This window comes from Mytilus trossulus, unplaced genomic scaffold, assembly GCF_036588685.1.
Source record: "Mytilus trossulus isolate FHL-02 unplaced genomic scaffold, PNRI_Mtr1.1.1.hap1 h1tg000265l__unscaffolded, whole genome shotgun sequence".
NCBI lineage: Eukaryota > Metazoa > Mollusca > Bivalvia > Mytilida > Mytilidae > Mytilus > Mytilus trossulus.
The window spans coordinates 85,821-103,976 of record NW_026963323.1 but is presented as its reverse complement, the minus strand read 5'-3'; positions in this window follow the sequence as shown (position 1 = coordinate 103,976).

Here is an 18,156-nt window from a genome sequence, read left to right as displayed (position 1 = left end):
TATCTAGCTACTGAGAAGTGATACAATGTTTATATATAAGCACCACATAGACAGTAACAAGAAAGGCTGCTAACCTGTGAACTTTTAGACGGCAGCAATTTCAATATTTAGACTTATTATGTTTTGACTTCTGAGCCTCCTCACTCTCAGTTCGTACAAGTTATAGCAGATACTAGTATGTGATACGTATGATAGGGGACGTTTAATCTATACCTATAAAATGCATCGGATCGGAGGTATAGTAACTGTGAACCCTAAACACAGTGCCAAGCTTAACTTCACCATACGTATATATCATGAATAGTATCCAACTACTTCCTGTAATTGACTTTTAGGTCAATTTAAGTTTGTCCCATTCAATAGTTTGTCCCGTGCATAATTATGTCATATTGCATGCAACTTTAAAATACTAGAATACAGCTTAATTGTATACTTACTGTTTAGACTTGACGTGTATTTTCTGTCTTTTATAACTACTTTCTTCTTAAGACACCAAAAATGTGGTTCAAACTAGAATTTCAATGCCTTTGATTGATACCTTTTCTGAAACTGTTGACAGTAATCTGCTAAATGATAAAATACAAAATGAGTTTCTTTCGCAAATTTATAGGAAGGACACGACTAATTCATGGTCCCATTGCTTTCTATGTTAAATTCCTCCGTTCAAACCCTACCCCTGAAGGCACACCTCTTTTGTTTTAAGTTCAAATAAAGTGGCAATCATTGCATTTCAAAGCAACACTTTAAGCTGCTGCTTAATTTGATGAAAAGCTACAACTCTATCTAGCTACTGAGAAGTGATACAATGTTTATATATAAGCACCACATAGACAGTAACAAGAAAGGCTGCTAACCTGTGAACTTTTAGACGGCAGCAATTTCAATATTTAGACTTATTATGTTTTGACTTCTGAGCCTCCTCACTCTCAGTTCGTACAAGTTATAGCAGATACTAGTATGTGATACGTATGATAGGGGACGTTTAATCTATACCTATAAAATGCATCGGATCGGAGGTATAGTAACTGTGAACCCTAAACACAGTGCCAAGCTTAACTTCACCATACGTATATATCATGAATAGTATCCAACTACTTCCTGTAATTGACTTTTAGGTCAATTTAAGTTTGTCCCGTTCAATAGTTTGTCCCGTGCATAATTATGTCATATTGCATGCAACTTTAAAATACTAGAATACAGCTTAATTGTATACTTACTGTTTAGACTTGACGTGTATTTTCTGTCTTTTATAACTACTTTCTTCTTAAGACACCAAAAATGTGGTTCAAACTAGAATTTCAATGCCTTTGATTGATACCTTTTCTGAAACTGTTGACAGTAATCTGCTAAATGATAAAATACAAAATGAGTTTCTTTCGCAAATTTATAGGAAGGACACGACTAATTCATGGTCCCATTGCTTTCTATGTTAAATTCCTCCGTTCAAACTCTACCCCTGAAGGCACACCTCTTTTGTTTTAAGTTCAAATAAAGTGGCAATCATTGCATTTCAAAGCAACACTTTAAGCTGCTGCTTAATTTGATGAAAAGCTACAACTCTATCTAGCTACTGAGAAGTGATACAATGTTTATATATAAGCACCACATAGACAGTAACAAGAAAGGCTGCTAACCTGTGAACTTTTAGACGGCAGCAATTTCAATATTTAGACTTATTATGTTTTGACTTCTGAGCCTCCTCACTCTCAGTTCGTACAAGTTATAGCAGATACTAGTATGTGATACGTATGATAGGGGACGTTTAATCTATACCTATAAAATGCATCGGATCGGAGGTATAGTAACTGTGAACCCTAAACACAGTGCCAAGCTTAACTTCACCATACGTATATATCATGAATAGTATCCAACTACTTCCTGTAATTGACTTTTAGGTCAATTTAAGTTTGTCCCGTTCAATAGTTTGTCCCGTGCATAATTATGTCATATTGCATGCAACTTTAAAATACTAGAATACAGCTTAATTGTATACTTACTGTTTAGACTTGACGTGTATTTTCTGTCTTTTATAACTACTTTCTTCTTAAGACACCAAAAATGTGGTTCAAACTAGAATTTCAATGCCTTTGATTGATACCTTTTCTGAAACTGTTGACAGTAATCTGCTAAATGATAAAATACAAAATGAGTTTCTTTCGCAAATTTATAGGAAGGACACGACTAATTCATGGTCCCATTGCTTTCTATGTTAAATTCCTCCGTTCAAACCCTACCCCTGAAGGCACACCTCTTTTGTTTTAAGTTCAAATAAAGTGGCAATCATTGCATTTCAAAGCAACACTTTAAGCTGCTGCTTAATTTGATGAAAAGCTACAACTCTATCTAGCTACTGAGAAGTGATACAATGTTTATATATAAGCACCACATAGACAGTAACAAGAAAGGCTGCTAACCTGTGAACTTTTAGACGGCAGCAATTTCAATATTTAGACTTATTATGTTTTGACTTCTGAGCCTCCTCACTCTCAGTTCGTACAAGTTATAGCAGATACTAGTATGTGATACGTATGATAGGGGACGTTTAATCTATACCTATAAAATGCATCGGATCGGAGGTATAGTAACTGTGAACCCTAAACACAGTGCCAAGCTTAACTTCACCATACGTATATATCATGAATAGTATCCAACTACTTCCTGTAATTGACTTTTAGGTCAATTTAAGTTTGTCCCGTTCAATAGTTTGTCCCGTGCATAATTATGTCATATTGCATGCAACTTTAAAATACTAGAATACAGCTTAATTGTATACTTACTGTTTAGACTTGACGTGTATTTTCTGTCTTTTATAACTACTTTCTTCTTAAGACACCAAAAATGTGGTTCAAACTAGAATTTCAATGCCTTTGATTGATACCTTTTCTGAAACTGTTGACAGTAATCTGCTAAATGATAAAATACAAAATGAGTTTCTTTCGCAAATTTATAGGAAGGACACGACTAATTCATGGTCCCATTGCTTTCTATGTTAAATTCCTCCGTTCAAACCCTACCCCTGAAGGCACACCTCTTTTGTTTTAAGTTCAAATAAAGTGGCAATCATTGCATTTCAAAGCAACACTTTAAGCTGCTGCTTAATTTGATGAAAAGCTACAACTCTATCTAGCTACTGAGAAGTGATACAATGTTTATATATAAGCACCACATAGACAGTAACAAGAAAGGCTGCTAACCTGTGAACTTTTAGACGGCAGCAATTTCAATATTTAGACTTATTATGTTTTGACTTCTGAGCCTCCTCACTCTCAGTTCGTACAAGTTATAGCAGATACTAGTATGTGATACGTATGATAGGGGACGTTTAATCTATACCTATAAAATGCATCGGATCGGAGGTATAGTAACTGTGAACCCTAAACACAGTGCCAAGCTTAACTTCACCATACGTATATATCATGAATAGTATCCAACTACTTCCTGTAATTGACTTTTAGGTCAATTTAAGTTTGTCCCGTTCAATAGTTTGTCCCGTGCATAATTATGTCATATTGCATGCAACTTTAAAATACTAGAATACAGCTTAATTGTATACTTACTGTTTAGACTTGACGTGTATTTTCTGTCTTTTATAACTACTTTCTTCTTAAGACACCAAAAATGTGGTTCAAACTAGAATTTCAATGCCTTTGATTGATACCTTTTCTGAAACTGTTGACAGTAATCTGCTAAATGATAAAATACAAAATGAGTTTCTTTCGCAAATTTATAGGAAGGACACGACTAATTCATGGTCCCATTGCTTTCTATGTTAAATTCCTCCGTTCAAACCCTACCCCTGAAGGCACACCTCTTTTGTTTTAAGTTCAAATAAAGTGGCAATCATTGCATTTCAAAGCAACACTTTAAGCTGCTGCTTAATTTGATGAAAAGCTACAACTCTATCTAGCTACTGAGAAGTGATACAATGTTTATATATAAGCACCACATAGACAGTAACAAGAAAGGCTGCTAACCTGTGAACTTTTAGACGGCAGCAATTTCAATATTTAGACTTATTATGTTTTGACTTCTGAGCCTCCTCACTCTCAGTTCGTACAAGTTATAGCAGATACTAGTATGTGATACGTATGATAGGGGACGTTTAATCTATACCTATAAAATGCATCGGATCGGAGGTATAGTAACTGTGAACCCTAAACACAGTGCCAAGCTTAACTTCACCATACGTATATATCATGAATAGTATCCAACTACTTCCTGTAATTGACTTTTAGGTCAATTTAAGTTTGTCCCGTTCAATAGTTTGTCCCGTGCATAATTATGTCATATTGCATGTAACTTTAAAATACTAGAATACAGCTTAATTGTATACTTACTGTTTAGACTTGACGTGTATTTTCTGTCTTTTATAACTACTTTCTTCTTAAGACACGAAAAATGTGGTTCAAACTAGAATTTCAATGCCTTTGATTGATACCTTTTCTGAAACTGTTGACAGTAATCTGCTAAATGATAAAATACAAAATGAGTTTCTTTCGCAAATTTATAGGAAGGACACGACTAATTCATGGTCCCATTGCTTTCTATGTTAAATTCCTCCGTTCAAACCCTACCCCTGAAGGCACACCTCTTTTGTTTTAAGTTCAAATAAAGTGGCAATCATTGCATTTCAAAGCAACACTTTAAGCTGCTGCTTAATTTGATGAAAAGCTACAACTCTATCTAGCTACTGAGAAGTGATACAATGTTTATATATAAGCACCACATAGACAGTAACAAGAAAGGCTGCTAACCTGTGAACTTTTAGACGGCAGCAATTTCAATATTTAGACTTATTATGTTTTGACTTCTGAGCCTCCTCACTCTCAGTTCGTACAAGTTATAGCAGATACTAGTATGTGATACGTATGATAGGGGACGTTTAATCTATACCTATAAAATGCATCGGATCGGAGGTATAGTAACTGTGAACCCTAAACACAGTGCCAAGCTTAACTTCACCATACGTATATATCATGAATAGTATCCAACTACTTCCTGTAATTGACTTTTAGGTCAATTTAAGTTTGTCCCGTTCAATAGTTTGTCCCGTGCATAATTATGTCATATTGCATGCAACTTTAAAATACTAGAATACAGCTTAATTGTATACTTACTGTTTAGACTTGACGTGTATTTTCTGTCTTTTATAACTACTTTCTTCTTAAGACACCAAAAATGTGGTTCAAACTAGAATTTCAATGCCTTTGATTGATACCTTTTCTGAAACTGTTGACAGTAATCTGCTAAATGATAAAATACAAAATGAGTTTCTTTCGCAAATTTATAGGAAGGACACGACTAATTCATGGTCCCATTGCTTTCTATGTTAAATTCCTCCGTTCAAACCCTACCCCTGAAGGCACACCTCTTTTGTTTTAAGTTCAAATAAAGTGGCAATCATTGCATTTCAAAGCAACACTTTAAGCTGCTGCTTAATTTGATGAAAAGCTACAACTCTATCTAGCTACTGAGAAGTGATACAATGTTTATATATAAGCACCACATAGACAGTAACAAGAAAGGCTGCTAACCTGTGAACTTTTAGACGGCAGCAATTTCAATATTTAGACTTATTATGTTTTGACTTCTGAGCCTCCTCACTCTCAGTTCGTACAAGTTATAGCAGATACTAGTATGTGATACGTATGATAGGGGACGTTTAATCTATACCTATAAAATGCATCGGATCGGAGGTATAGTAACTGTGAACCCTAAACACAGTGCCAAGCTTAACTTCACCATACGTATATATCATGAATAGTATCCAACTACTTCCTGTAATTGACTTTTAGGTCAATTTAAGTTTGTCCCGTTCAATAGTTTGTCCCGTGCATAATTATGTCATATTGCATGCAACTTTAAAATACTAGAATACAGCTTAATTGTATACTTACTGTTTAGACTTGACGTGTATTTTCTGTCTTTTATAACTACTTTCTTCTTAAGACACCAAAAATGTGGTTCAAACTAGAATTTCAATGCCTTTGATTGATACCTTTTCTGAAACTGTTGACAGTAATCTGCTAAATGATAAAATACAAAATGAGTTTCTTTCGCAAATTTATAGGAAGGACACGACTAATTCATGGTCCCATTGCTTTCTATGTTAAATTCCTCCGTTCAAACCCTACCCCTGAAGGCACACCTCTTTTGTTTTAAGTTCAAATAAAGTGGCAATCATTGCATTTCAAAGCAACACTTTAAGCTGCTGCTTAATTTGATGAAAAGCTACAACTCTATCTAGCTACTGAGAAGTGATACAATGTTTATATATAAGCACCACATAGACAGTAACAAGAAAGGCTGCTAACCTGTTAACTTTTAGACGGCAGCAATTTCAATATTTAGACTTATTATGTTTTGACTTCTGAGCCTCCTCACTCTCAGTTCGTACAAGTTATAGCAGATACTAGTATGTGATACGTATGATAGGGGACGTTTAATCTATACCTATAAAATGCATCGGATCGGAGGTATAGTAACTGTGAACCCTAAACACAGTGCCAAGCTTAACTTCACCATACGTATATATCATGAATAGTATCCAACTACTTCCTGTAATTGACTTTTAGGTCAATTTAAGTTTGTCCCGTTCAATAGTTTGTCCCGTGCATAATTATGTCATATTGCATGCAACTTTAAAATACTAGAATACAGCTTAATTGTATACTTACTGTTTAGACTTGACGTGTATTTTCTGTCTTTTATAACTACTTTCTTCTTAAGACACCAAAAATGTGGTTCAAACTAGAATTTCAATGCCTTTGATTGATACCTTTTCTGAAACTGTTGACAGTAATCTGCTAAATGATAAAATACAAAATGAGTTTCTTTCGCAAATTTATAGGAAGGACACGACTAATTCATGGTCCCATTGCTTTCTATGTTAAATTCCTCCGTTCAAACCCTACCCCTGAAGGCACACCTCTTTTGTTTTAAGTTCAAATAAAGTGGCAATCATTGCATTTCAAAGCAACACTTTAAGCTGCTGCTTAATTTGATGAAAAGCTACAACTCTATCTAGCTACTGAGAAGTGATACAATGTTTATATATAAGCACCACATAGACAGTAACAAGAAAGGCTGCTAACCTGTGAACTTTTAGACGGCAGCAATTTCAATATTTAGACTTATTATGTTTTGACTTCTGAGCCTCCTCACTCTCAGTTCGTACAAGTTATAGCAGATACTAGTATGTGATACGTATGATAGGGGACGTTTAATCTATACCTATAAAATGCATCGGATCGGAGGTATAGTAACTGTGAACCCTAAACACAGTGCCAAGCTTAACTTCACCATACGTATATATCATGAATAGTATCCAACTACTTCCTGTAATTGACTTTTAGGTCAATTTAAGTTTGTCCCGTTCAATAGTTTGTCCCGTGCATAATTATGTCATATTGCATGCAACTTTAAAATACTAGAATACAGCTTAATTGTATACTTACTGTTTAGACTTGACGTGTATTTTCTGTCTTTTATAACTACTTTCTTCTTAAGACACCAAAAATGTGGTTCAAACTAGAATTTCAATGCCTTTGATTGATACCTTTTCTGAAACTGTTGACAGTAATCTGCTAAATGATAAAATACAAAATGAGTTTCTTTCGCAAATTTATAGGAAGGACACGACTAATTCATGGTCCCATTGCTTTCTATGTTAAATTCCTCCGTTCAAACCCTACCCCTGAAGGCACACCTCTTTTGTTTTAAGTTCAAATAAAGTGGCAATCATTGCATTTCAAAGCAACACTTTAAGCTGCTGCTTAATTTGATGAAAAGCTACAACTCTATCTAGCTACTGAGAAGTGATACAATGTTTATATATAAGCACCACATAGACAGTAACAAGAAAGGCTGCTAACCTGTGAACTTTTAGACGGCAGCAATTTCAATATTTAGACTTATTATGTTTTGACTTCTGAGCCTCCTCACTCTCAGTTCGTACAAGTTATAGCAGATACTAGTATGTGATACGTATGATAGGGGACGTTTAATCTATACCTATAAAATGCATCGGATCGGAGGTATAGTAACTGTGAACCCTAAACACAGTGCCAAGCTTAACTTCACCATACGTATATATCATGAATAGTATCCAACTACTTCCTGTAATTGACTTTTAGGTCAATTTAAGTTTGTCCCGTTCAATAGTTTGTCCCGTGCATAATTATGTCATATTGCATGCAACTTTAAAATACTAGAATACAGCTTAATTGTATACTTACTGTTTAGACTTGACGTGTATTTTCTGTCTTTTATAACTACTTTCTTCTTAAGACACCAAAAATGTGGTTCAAACTAGAATTTCAATGCCTTTGATTGATACCTTTTCTGAAACTGTTGACAGTAATCTGCTAAATGATAAAATACAAAATGAGTTTCTTTCGCAAATTTATAGGAAGGACACGACTAATTCATGGTCCCATTGCTTTCTATGTTAAATTCCTCCGTTCAAACCCTACCCCTGAAGGCACACCTCTTTTGTTTTAAGTTCAAATAAAGTGGCAATCATTGCATTTCAAAGCAACACTTTAAGCTGCTGCTTAATTTGATGAAAAGCTACAACTCTATCTAGCTACTGAGAAGTGATACAATGTTTATATATAAGCACCACATAGACAGTAACAAGAAAGGCTGCTAACCTGTGAACTTTTAGACGGCAGCAATTTCAATATTTAGACTTATTATGTTTTGACTTCTGAGCCTCCTCACTCTCAGTTCGTACAAGTTATAGCAGATACTAGTATGTGATACGTATGATAGGGGACGTTTAATCTATACCTATAAAATGCATCGGATCGGATGTATAGTAACTGTGAACCCTAAACACAGTGCCAAGCTTAACTTCACCATACGTATATATCATGAATAGTATCCAACTACTTCCTGTAATTGACTTTTAGGTCAATTTAAGTTTGTCCCGTTCAATAGTTTGTCCCGTGCATAATTATGTCATATTGCATGCAACTTTAAAATACTAGAATACAGCTTAATTGTATACTTACTGTTTAGACTTGACGTGTATTTTCTGTCTTTTATAACTACTTTCTTCTTAAGACACGAAAAATGTGGTTCAAACTAGAATTTCAATGCCTTTGATTGATACCTTTTCTGAAACTGTTGACAGTAATCTGCTAAATGATAAAATACAAAATGAGTTTCTTTCGCAAATTTATAGGAAGGACACGACTAATTCATGGTCCCATTGCTTTCTATGTTAAATTCCTCCGTTCAAACCCTACCCCTGAAGGCACACCTCTTTTGTTTTAAGTTCAAATAAAGTGGCAATCATTGCATTTCAAAGCAACACTTTAAGCTGCTGCTTAATTTGATGAAAAGCTACAACTCTATCTAGCTACTGAGAAGTGATACAATGTTTATATATAAGCACCACATAGACAGTAACAAGAAAGGCTGCTAACCTGTGAACTTTTAGACGGCAGCAATTTCAATATTTAGACTTATTATGTTTTGACTTCTGAGCCTCCTCACTCTCAGTTCGTACAAGTTATAGCAGATACTAGTATGTGATACGTATGATAGGGGACGTTTAATCTATACCTATAAAATGCATCGGATCGGAGGTATAGTAACTGTGAACCCTAAACACAGTGCCAAGCTTAACTTCACCATACGTATATATCATGAATAGTATCCAACTACTTCCTGTAATTGACTTTTAGGTCAATTTAAGTTTGTCCCGTTCAATAGTTTGTCCCGTGCATAATTATGTCATATTGCATGCAACTTTAAAATACTAGAATACAGCTTAATTGTATACTTACTGTTTAGACTTGACGTGTATTTTCTGTCTTTTATAACTACTTTCTTCTTAAGACACCAAAAATGTGGTTCAAACTAGAATTTCAATGCCTTTGATTGATACCTTTTCTGAAACTGTTGACAGTAATCTGCTAAATGATAAAATACAAAATGAGTTTCTTTCGCAAATTTATAGGAAGGACACGACTAATTCATGGTCCCATTGCTTTCTATGTTAAATTCCTCCGTTCAAACCCTACCCCTGAAGGCACACCTCTTTTGTTTTAAGTTCAAATAAAGTGGCAATCATTGCATTTCAAAGCAATACTTTAAGCTGCTGCTTAATTTGATGAAAAGCTACAACTCTATCTAGCTACTGAGAAGTGAAACAATGTTTATATATAAGCACCACATAGACAGTAACAAGAAAGGCTGCTAACCTGTGAACTTTTAGACGGCAGCAATTTCAATATTTAGACTTATTATGTTTTGACTTCTGAGCCTCCTCACTCTCAGTTCGTACAAGTTATAGCAGATACTAGTATGTGATACGTATGATAGGGGACGTTTAATCTATACCTATAAAATGCATCGGATCGGAGGTATAGTAACTGTGAACCCTAAACACAGTGCCAAGCTTAACTTCACCATACGTATATATCATGAATAGTATCCAACTACTTCCTGTAATTGACTTTTAGGTCAATTTAAGTTTGTCCCGTTCAATAGTTTGTCCCGTGCATAATTATGTCATATTGCATGCAACTTTAAAATACTAGAATACAGCTTAATTGTATACTTACTGTTTAGACTTGACGTGTATTTTCTGTCTTTTATAACTACTTTCTTCTTAAGACACCAAAAATGTGGTTCAAACTAGAATTTCAATGCCTTTGATTGATACCTTTTCTGAAACTGTTGACAGTAATCTGCTAAATGATAAAATACAAAATGAGTTTCTTTCGCAAATTTATAGGAAGGACACGACTAATTCATGGTCCCATTGCTTTCTATGTTAAATTCCTCCGTTCAAACCCTACCCCTGAAGGCACACCTCTTTTGTTTTAAGTTCAAATAAAGTGGCAATCATTGCATTTCAAAGCAACACTTTAAGCTGCTGCTTAATTTGATGAAAAGCTACAACTCTATCTAGCTACTGAGAAGTGATACAATGTTTATATATAAGCACCACATAGACAGTAACAAGAAAGGCTGCTAACCTGTGAACTTTTAGACGGCAGCAATTTCAATATTTAGACTTATTATGTTTTGACTTCTGAGCCTCCTCACTCTCAGTTCGTACAAGTTATAGCAGATACTAGTATGTGATACGTATGATAGGGGACGTTTAATCTATACCTATAAAATGCATCGGATCGGAGGTATAGTAACTGTGAACCCTAAACACAGTGCCAAGCTTAACTTCACCATACGTATATATCATGAATAGTATCCAACTACTTCCTGTAATTGACTTTTAGGTCAATTTAAGTTTGTCCCGTTCAATAGTTTGTCCCGTGCATAATTATGTCATATTGCATGCAACTTTAAAATACTAGAATACAGCTTAATTGTATACTTACTGTTTAGACTTGACGTGTATTTTCTGTCTTTTATAACTACTTTCTTCTTAAGACACCAAAAATGTGGTTCAAACTAGAATTTCAATGCCTTTGATTGATACCTTTTCTGAAACTGTTGACAGTAATCTGCTAAATGATAAAATACAAAATGAGTTTCTTTCGCAAATTTATAGGAAGGACACGACTAATTCATGGTCCCATTGCTCTCTATGTTAAATTCCTCCGTTCAAACCCTACCCCTGAAGGCACACCTCTTTTGTTTTAAGTTCAAATAAAGTGGCAATCATTGCATTTCAAAGCAACACTTTAAGCTGCTGCTTAATTTGATGAAAAGCTACAACTCTATCTAGCTACTGAGAAGTGATACAATGTTTATATATAAGCACCACATAGACAGTAACAAGAAAGGCTGCTAACCTGTGAACTTTTAGACGGCAGCAATTTCAATATTTAGACTTGTTATGTTTTGACTTCTGAGCCTCCTCACTCTCAGTTCGTACAAGTTATAGCAGATACTAGTATGTGATACGTATGATAGGGGACGTTTAATCTATACCTATAAAATGCATCGGATCGGAGGTATAGTAACTGTGAACCCTAAACACAGTGCCAAGCTTAACTTCACCATACGTATATATCATGAATAGTATCCAACTACTTCCTGTAATTGACTTTTAGGTCAATTTAAGTTTGTCCCGTTCAATAGTTTGTCCCGTGCATAATTATGTCATATTGCATGCAACTTTAAAATACTAGAATACAGCTTAATTGTATACTTACTGTTTAGACTTGACGTGTATTTTCTGTCTTTTATAACTACTTTCTTCTTAAGACACCAAAAATGTGGTTCAAACTAGAATTTCAATGCCTTTGATTGATACCTTTTCTGAAACTGTTGACAGTAATCTGCTAAATGATAAAATACAAAATGAGTTTCTTTCGCAAATTTATAGGAAGGACACGACTAATTCATGGTCCCATTGCTTTCTATGTTAAATTCCTCCGTTCAAACCCTACCCCTGAAGGCACACCTCTTTTGTTTTAAGTTCAAATAAAGTGGCAATCATTGCATTTCAAAGCAACACTTTAAGCTGCTGCTTAATTTGATGAAAAGCTACAACTCTATCTAGCTACTGAGAAGTGATACAATGTTTATATATAAGCACCACATAGACAGTAACAAGAAAGGCTGCTAACCTGTGAACTTTTAGACGGCAGCAATTTCAATATTTAGACTTATTATGTTTTGACTTCTGAGCCTCCTCACTCTCAGTTCGTACAAGTTATAGCAGATACTAGTATGTGATACGTATGATAGGGGACGTTTAATCTATACCTATAAAATGCATCGGATCGGAGGTATAGTAACTGTGAACCCTAAACACAGTGCCAAGCTTAACTTCACCATACGTATATATCATGAATAGTATCCAACTACTTCCTGTAATTGACTTTTAGGTCAATTTAAGTTTGTCCCGTTCAATAGTTTGTCCCGTGCATAATTATGTCATATTGCATGCAACTTTAAAATACTAGAATACAGCTTAATTGTATACTTACTGTTTAGACTTGACGTGTATTTTCTGTCTTTTATAACTACTTTCTTCTTAAGACACCAAAAATGTGGTTCAAACTAGAATTTCAATGCCTTTGATTGATACCTTTTCTGAAACTGTTGACAGTAATCTGCTAAATGATAAAATACAAAATGAGTTTCTTTCGCAAATTTATAGGAAGGACACGACTAATTCATGGTCCCATTGCTTTCTATGTTAAATTCCTCCGTTCAAACCCTACCCCTGAAGGCACACCTCTTTTGTTTTAAGTTCAAATAAAGTGGCAATCATTGCATTTCAAAGCAACACTTTAAGCTGCTGCTTAATTTGATGAAAAGCTACAACTCTATCTAGCTACTGAGAAGTGATACAATGTTTATATATAAGCACCACATAGACAGTAACAAGAAAGGCTGCTAACCTGTTAACTTTTAGACGGCAGCAATTTCAATATTTAGACTTATTATGTTTTGACTTCTGAGCCTCCTCACTCTCAGTTCGTACAAGTTATAGCAGATACTAGTATGTGATACGTATGATAGGGGACGTTTAATCTATACCTATAAAATGCATCGGATCGGAGGTATAGTAACTGTGAACCCTAAACACAGTGCCAAGCTTAACTTCACCATACGTATATATCATGAATAGTATCCAACTACTTCCTGTAATTGACTTTTAGGTCAATTTAAGTTTGTCCCGTTCAATAGTTTGTCCCGTGCATAATTATGTCATATTGCATGCAACTTTAAAATACTAGAATACAGCTTAATTGTATACTTACTGTTTAGACTTGACGTGTATTTTCTGTCTTTTATAACTACTTTCTTCTTAAGACACCAAAAATGTGGTTCAAACTAGAATTTCAATGCCTTTGATTGATACCTTTTCTGAAACTGTTGACAGTAATCTGCTAAATGATAAAATACAAAATGAGTTTCTTTCGCAAATTTATAGGAAGGACACGACTAATTCATGGTCCCATTGCTTTCTATGTTAAATTCCTCCGTTCAAACCCTACCCCTGAAGGCACACCTCTTTTGTTTTAAGTTCAAATAAAGTGGCAATCATTGCATTTCAAAGCAACACTTTAAGCTGCTGCTTAATTTGATGAAAAGCTACAACTCTATCTAGCTACTGAGAAGTGATACAATGTTTATATATAAGCACCACATAGACAGTAACAAGAAAGGCTGCTAACCTGTGAACTTTTAGACGGCAGCAATTTCAATATTTAGACTTATTATGTTTTGACTTCTGAGCCTCCTCACTCTCAGTTCGTACAAGTTATAGCAGATACTAGTATGTGATACGTATGATAGGGGACGTTTAATCTATACCTATAAAATGCATCGGATCGGAGGTATAGTAACTGTGAACCCTAAACACAGTGCCAAGCTTAACTTCACCATACGTATATATCATGAATAGTATCCAACTACTTCCTGTAATTGACTTTTAGGTCAATTTAAGTTTGTCCCGTTCAATAGTTTGTCCCGTGCATAATTATGTCATATTGCATGCAACTTTAAAATACTAGAATACAGCTTAATTGTATACTTACTGTTTAGACTTGACGTGTATTTTCTGTCTTTTATAACTACTTTCTTCTTAAGACACCAAAAATGTGGTTCAAACTAGAATTTCAATGCCTTTGATTGATACCTTTTCTGAAACTGTTGACAGTAATCTGCTAAATGATAAAATACAAAATGAGTTTCTTTCGCAAATTTATAGGAAGGACACGACTAATTCATGGTCCCATTGCTTTCTATGTTAAATTCCTCCGTTCAAACCCTACCCCTGAAGGCACACCTTTTTTGTTTTAAGTTCAAATAAAGTGGCAATCATTGCATTTCAAAGCAACACTTTAAGCTGCTGCTTAATTTGATGAAAAGCTACAACTCTATCTAGCTACTGAGAAGTGATACAATGTTTATATATAAGCACCACATAGACAGTAACAAGAAAGGCTGCTAACCTGTGAACTTTTAGACGGCAGCAATTTCAATATTTAGACTTATTATGTTTTGACTTCTGAGCCTCCTCACTCTCAGTTCGTACAAGTTATAGCAGATACTAGTATGTGATACGTATGATAGGGGACGTTTAATCTATACCTATAAAATGCATCGGATCGGAGGTATAGTAACTGTGAACCCTAAACACAGTGCCAAGCTTAACTTCACCATACGTATATATCATGAATAGTATCCAACTACTTCCTGTAATTGACTTTTAGGTCAATTTAAGTTTGTCCCGTTCAATAGTTTGTCCCGTGCATAATTATGTCATATTGCATGCAACTTTAAAATACTAGAATACAGCTTAATTGTATACTTACTGTTTAGACTTGACGTGTATTTTCTGTCTTTTATAACAACTTTCTTCTTAAGACACCAAAAATGTGGTTCAAACTAGAATTTCAATGCCTTTGATTGATACCTTTTCTGAAACTGTTGACAGTAATCTGCTAAATGATAAAATACAAAATGAGTTTCTTTCGCAAATTTATAGGAAGGACACGACTAATTCATGGTCCCATTGCTTTCTATGTTAAATTCCTCCGTTCAAACCCTACCCCTGAAGGCACACCTCTTTTGTTTTAAGTTCAAATAAAGTGGCAATCATTGCATTTCAAAGCAACACTTTAAGCTGCTGCTTAATTTGATGAAAAGCTACAACTCTATCTAGCTACTGAGAAGTGATACAATGTTTATATATAAGCACCACATAGACAGTAACAAGAAAGGCTGCTAACCTGTGAACTTTTAGACGGCAGCAATTTCAATATTTAGACTTATTATGTTTTGACTTCTGAGCCTCCTCACTCTCAGTTCGTACAAGTTATAGCAGATACTAGTATGTGATACGTATGATAGGGGACGTTTAATCTATACCTATAAAATGCATCGGATCGGAGGTATAGTAACTGTGAACCCTAAACACAGTGCCAAGCTTAACTTCACCATACGTATATATCATGAATAGTATCCAACTACTTCCTGTAATTGACTTTTAGGTCAATTTAAGTTTGTCCCGTTCAATAGTTTGTCCCGTGCATAATTATGTCATATTGCATGCAACTTTAAAATACTAGAATACAGCTTAATTGTATACTTACTGTTTAGACTTGACGTGTATTTTCTGTCTTTTATAACAACTTTCTTCTTAAGACACCAAAAATGTGGTTCAAACTAGAATTTCAATGCCTTTGATTGATACCTTTTCTGAAACTGTTGACAGTAATCTGCTAAATGATAAAATACAAAATGAGTTTCTTTCGCAAATTTATAGGAAGGACACGACTAATTCATGGTCCCATTGCTTTCTATGTTAAATTCCTCCGTTCAAACCCTACCCCTGAAGGCACACCTCTTTTGTTTTAAGTTCAAATAAAGTGGCAATCATTGCATTTCAAAGCAACACTTTAAGCTGCTGCTTAATTTGATGAAAAGCTACAACTCTATCTAGCTACTGAGAAGTGATACAATGTTTATATATAAGCACCACATAGACAGTAACAAGAAAGGCTGCTAACCTGTGAACTTTTAGACGGCAGCAATTTCAATATTTAGACTTATTATGTTTTGACTTCTGAGCCTCCTCACTCTCAGTTCGTACAAGTTATAGCAGATACTAGTATGTGATACGTATGATAGGGGACGTTTAATCTATACCTATAAAATGCATCGGATCGGAGGTATAGTAACTGTGAACCCTAAACACAGTGCCAAGCTTAACTTCACCATACGTATATATCATGAATAGTATCCAACTACTTCCTGTAATTGACTTTTAGGTCAATTTAAGTTTGTCCCGTTCAATAGTTTGTCCCGTGCATAATTATGTCATATTGCATGCAACTTTAAAATACTAGAATACAGCTTAATTGTATACTTACTGTTTAGACTTGACGTGTATTTTCTGTCTTTTATAACTACTTTCTTCTTAAGACACCAAAAATGTGGTTCAAACTAGAATTTCAATGCCTTTGATTGATACCTTTTCTGAAACTGTTGACAGTAATCTGCTAAATGATAAAATACAAAATGAGTTTCTTTCGCAAATTTATAGGAAGGACACGACTAATTCATGGTCCCATTGCTTTCTATGTTAAATTCCTCCGTTCAAACCCTACCCCTGAAGGCACACCTCTTTTGTTTTAAGTTCAAATAAAGTGGCAATCATTGCATTTCAAAGCAACACTTTAAGCTGCTGCTTAATTTGATGAAAAGCTACAACTCTATCTAGCTACTGAGAAGTGATACAATGTTTATATATAAGCACCACATAGACAGTAACAAGAAAGGCTGCTAACCTGTGAACTTTTAGACGGCAGCAATTTCAATATTTAGACTTATTATGTTTTGACTTCTGAGCCTCCTCACTCTCAGTTCGTACAAGTTATAGCAGATACTAGTATGTGATACGTATGATAGGGGACGTTTAATCTATACCTATAAAATGCATCGGATCGGAGGTATAGTAACTGTGAACCCTAAACACAGTGCCAAGCTTAACTTCACCATACGTATATATCATGAATAGTATCCAACTACTTCCTGTAATTGACTTTTAGGTCAATTTAAGTTTGTCCCGTTCAATAGTTTGTCCCGTGCATAATTATGTCATATTGCATGCAACTTTAAAATACTAGAATACAGCTTAATTGTATACTTACTGTTTAGACTTGACGTGTATTTTCTGTCTTTTATAACTACTTTCTTCTTAAGACACCAAAAATGTGGTTCAAACTAGAATTTCAATGCCTTTGATTGATACCTTTTCTGAAACTGTTGACAGTAATCTGCTAAATGATAAAATACAAAATGAGTTTCTTTCGCAAATTTATAGGAAGGACACGACTAATTCATGGTCCCATTGCTTTCTATGTTAAATTCCTCCGTTCAAACCCTACCCCTGAAGGCACACCTCTTTTGTTTTAAGTTCAAATAAAGTGGCAATCATTGCATTTCAAAGCAACACTTTAAGCTGCTGCTTAATTTGATGAAAAGCTACAACTCTATCTAGCTACTGAGAAGTGATACAATGTTTATATATAAGCACCACATAGACAGTAACAAGAAAGGCTGCTAACCTGTGAACTTTTAGACGGCAGCAATTTCAATATTTAGACTTATTATGTTTTGACTTCTGAGCCTCCTCACTCTCAGTTCGTACAAGTTATAGCAGATACTAGTATGTGATACGTATGATAGGGGACGTTTAATCTATACCTA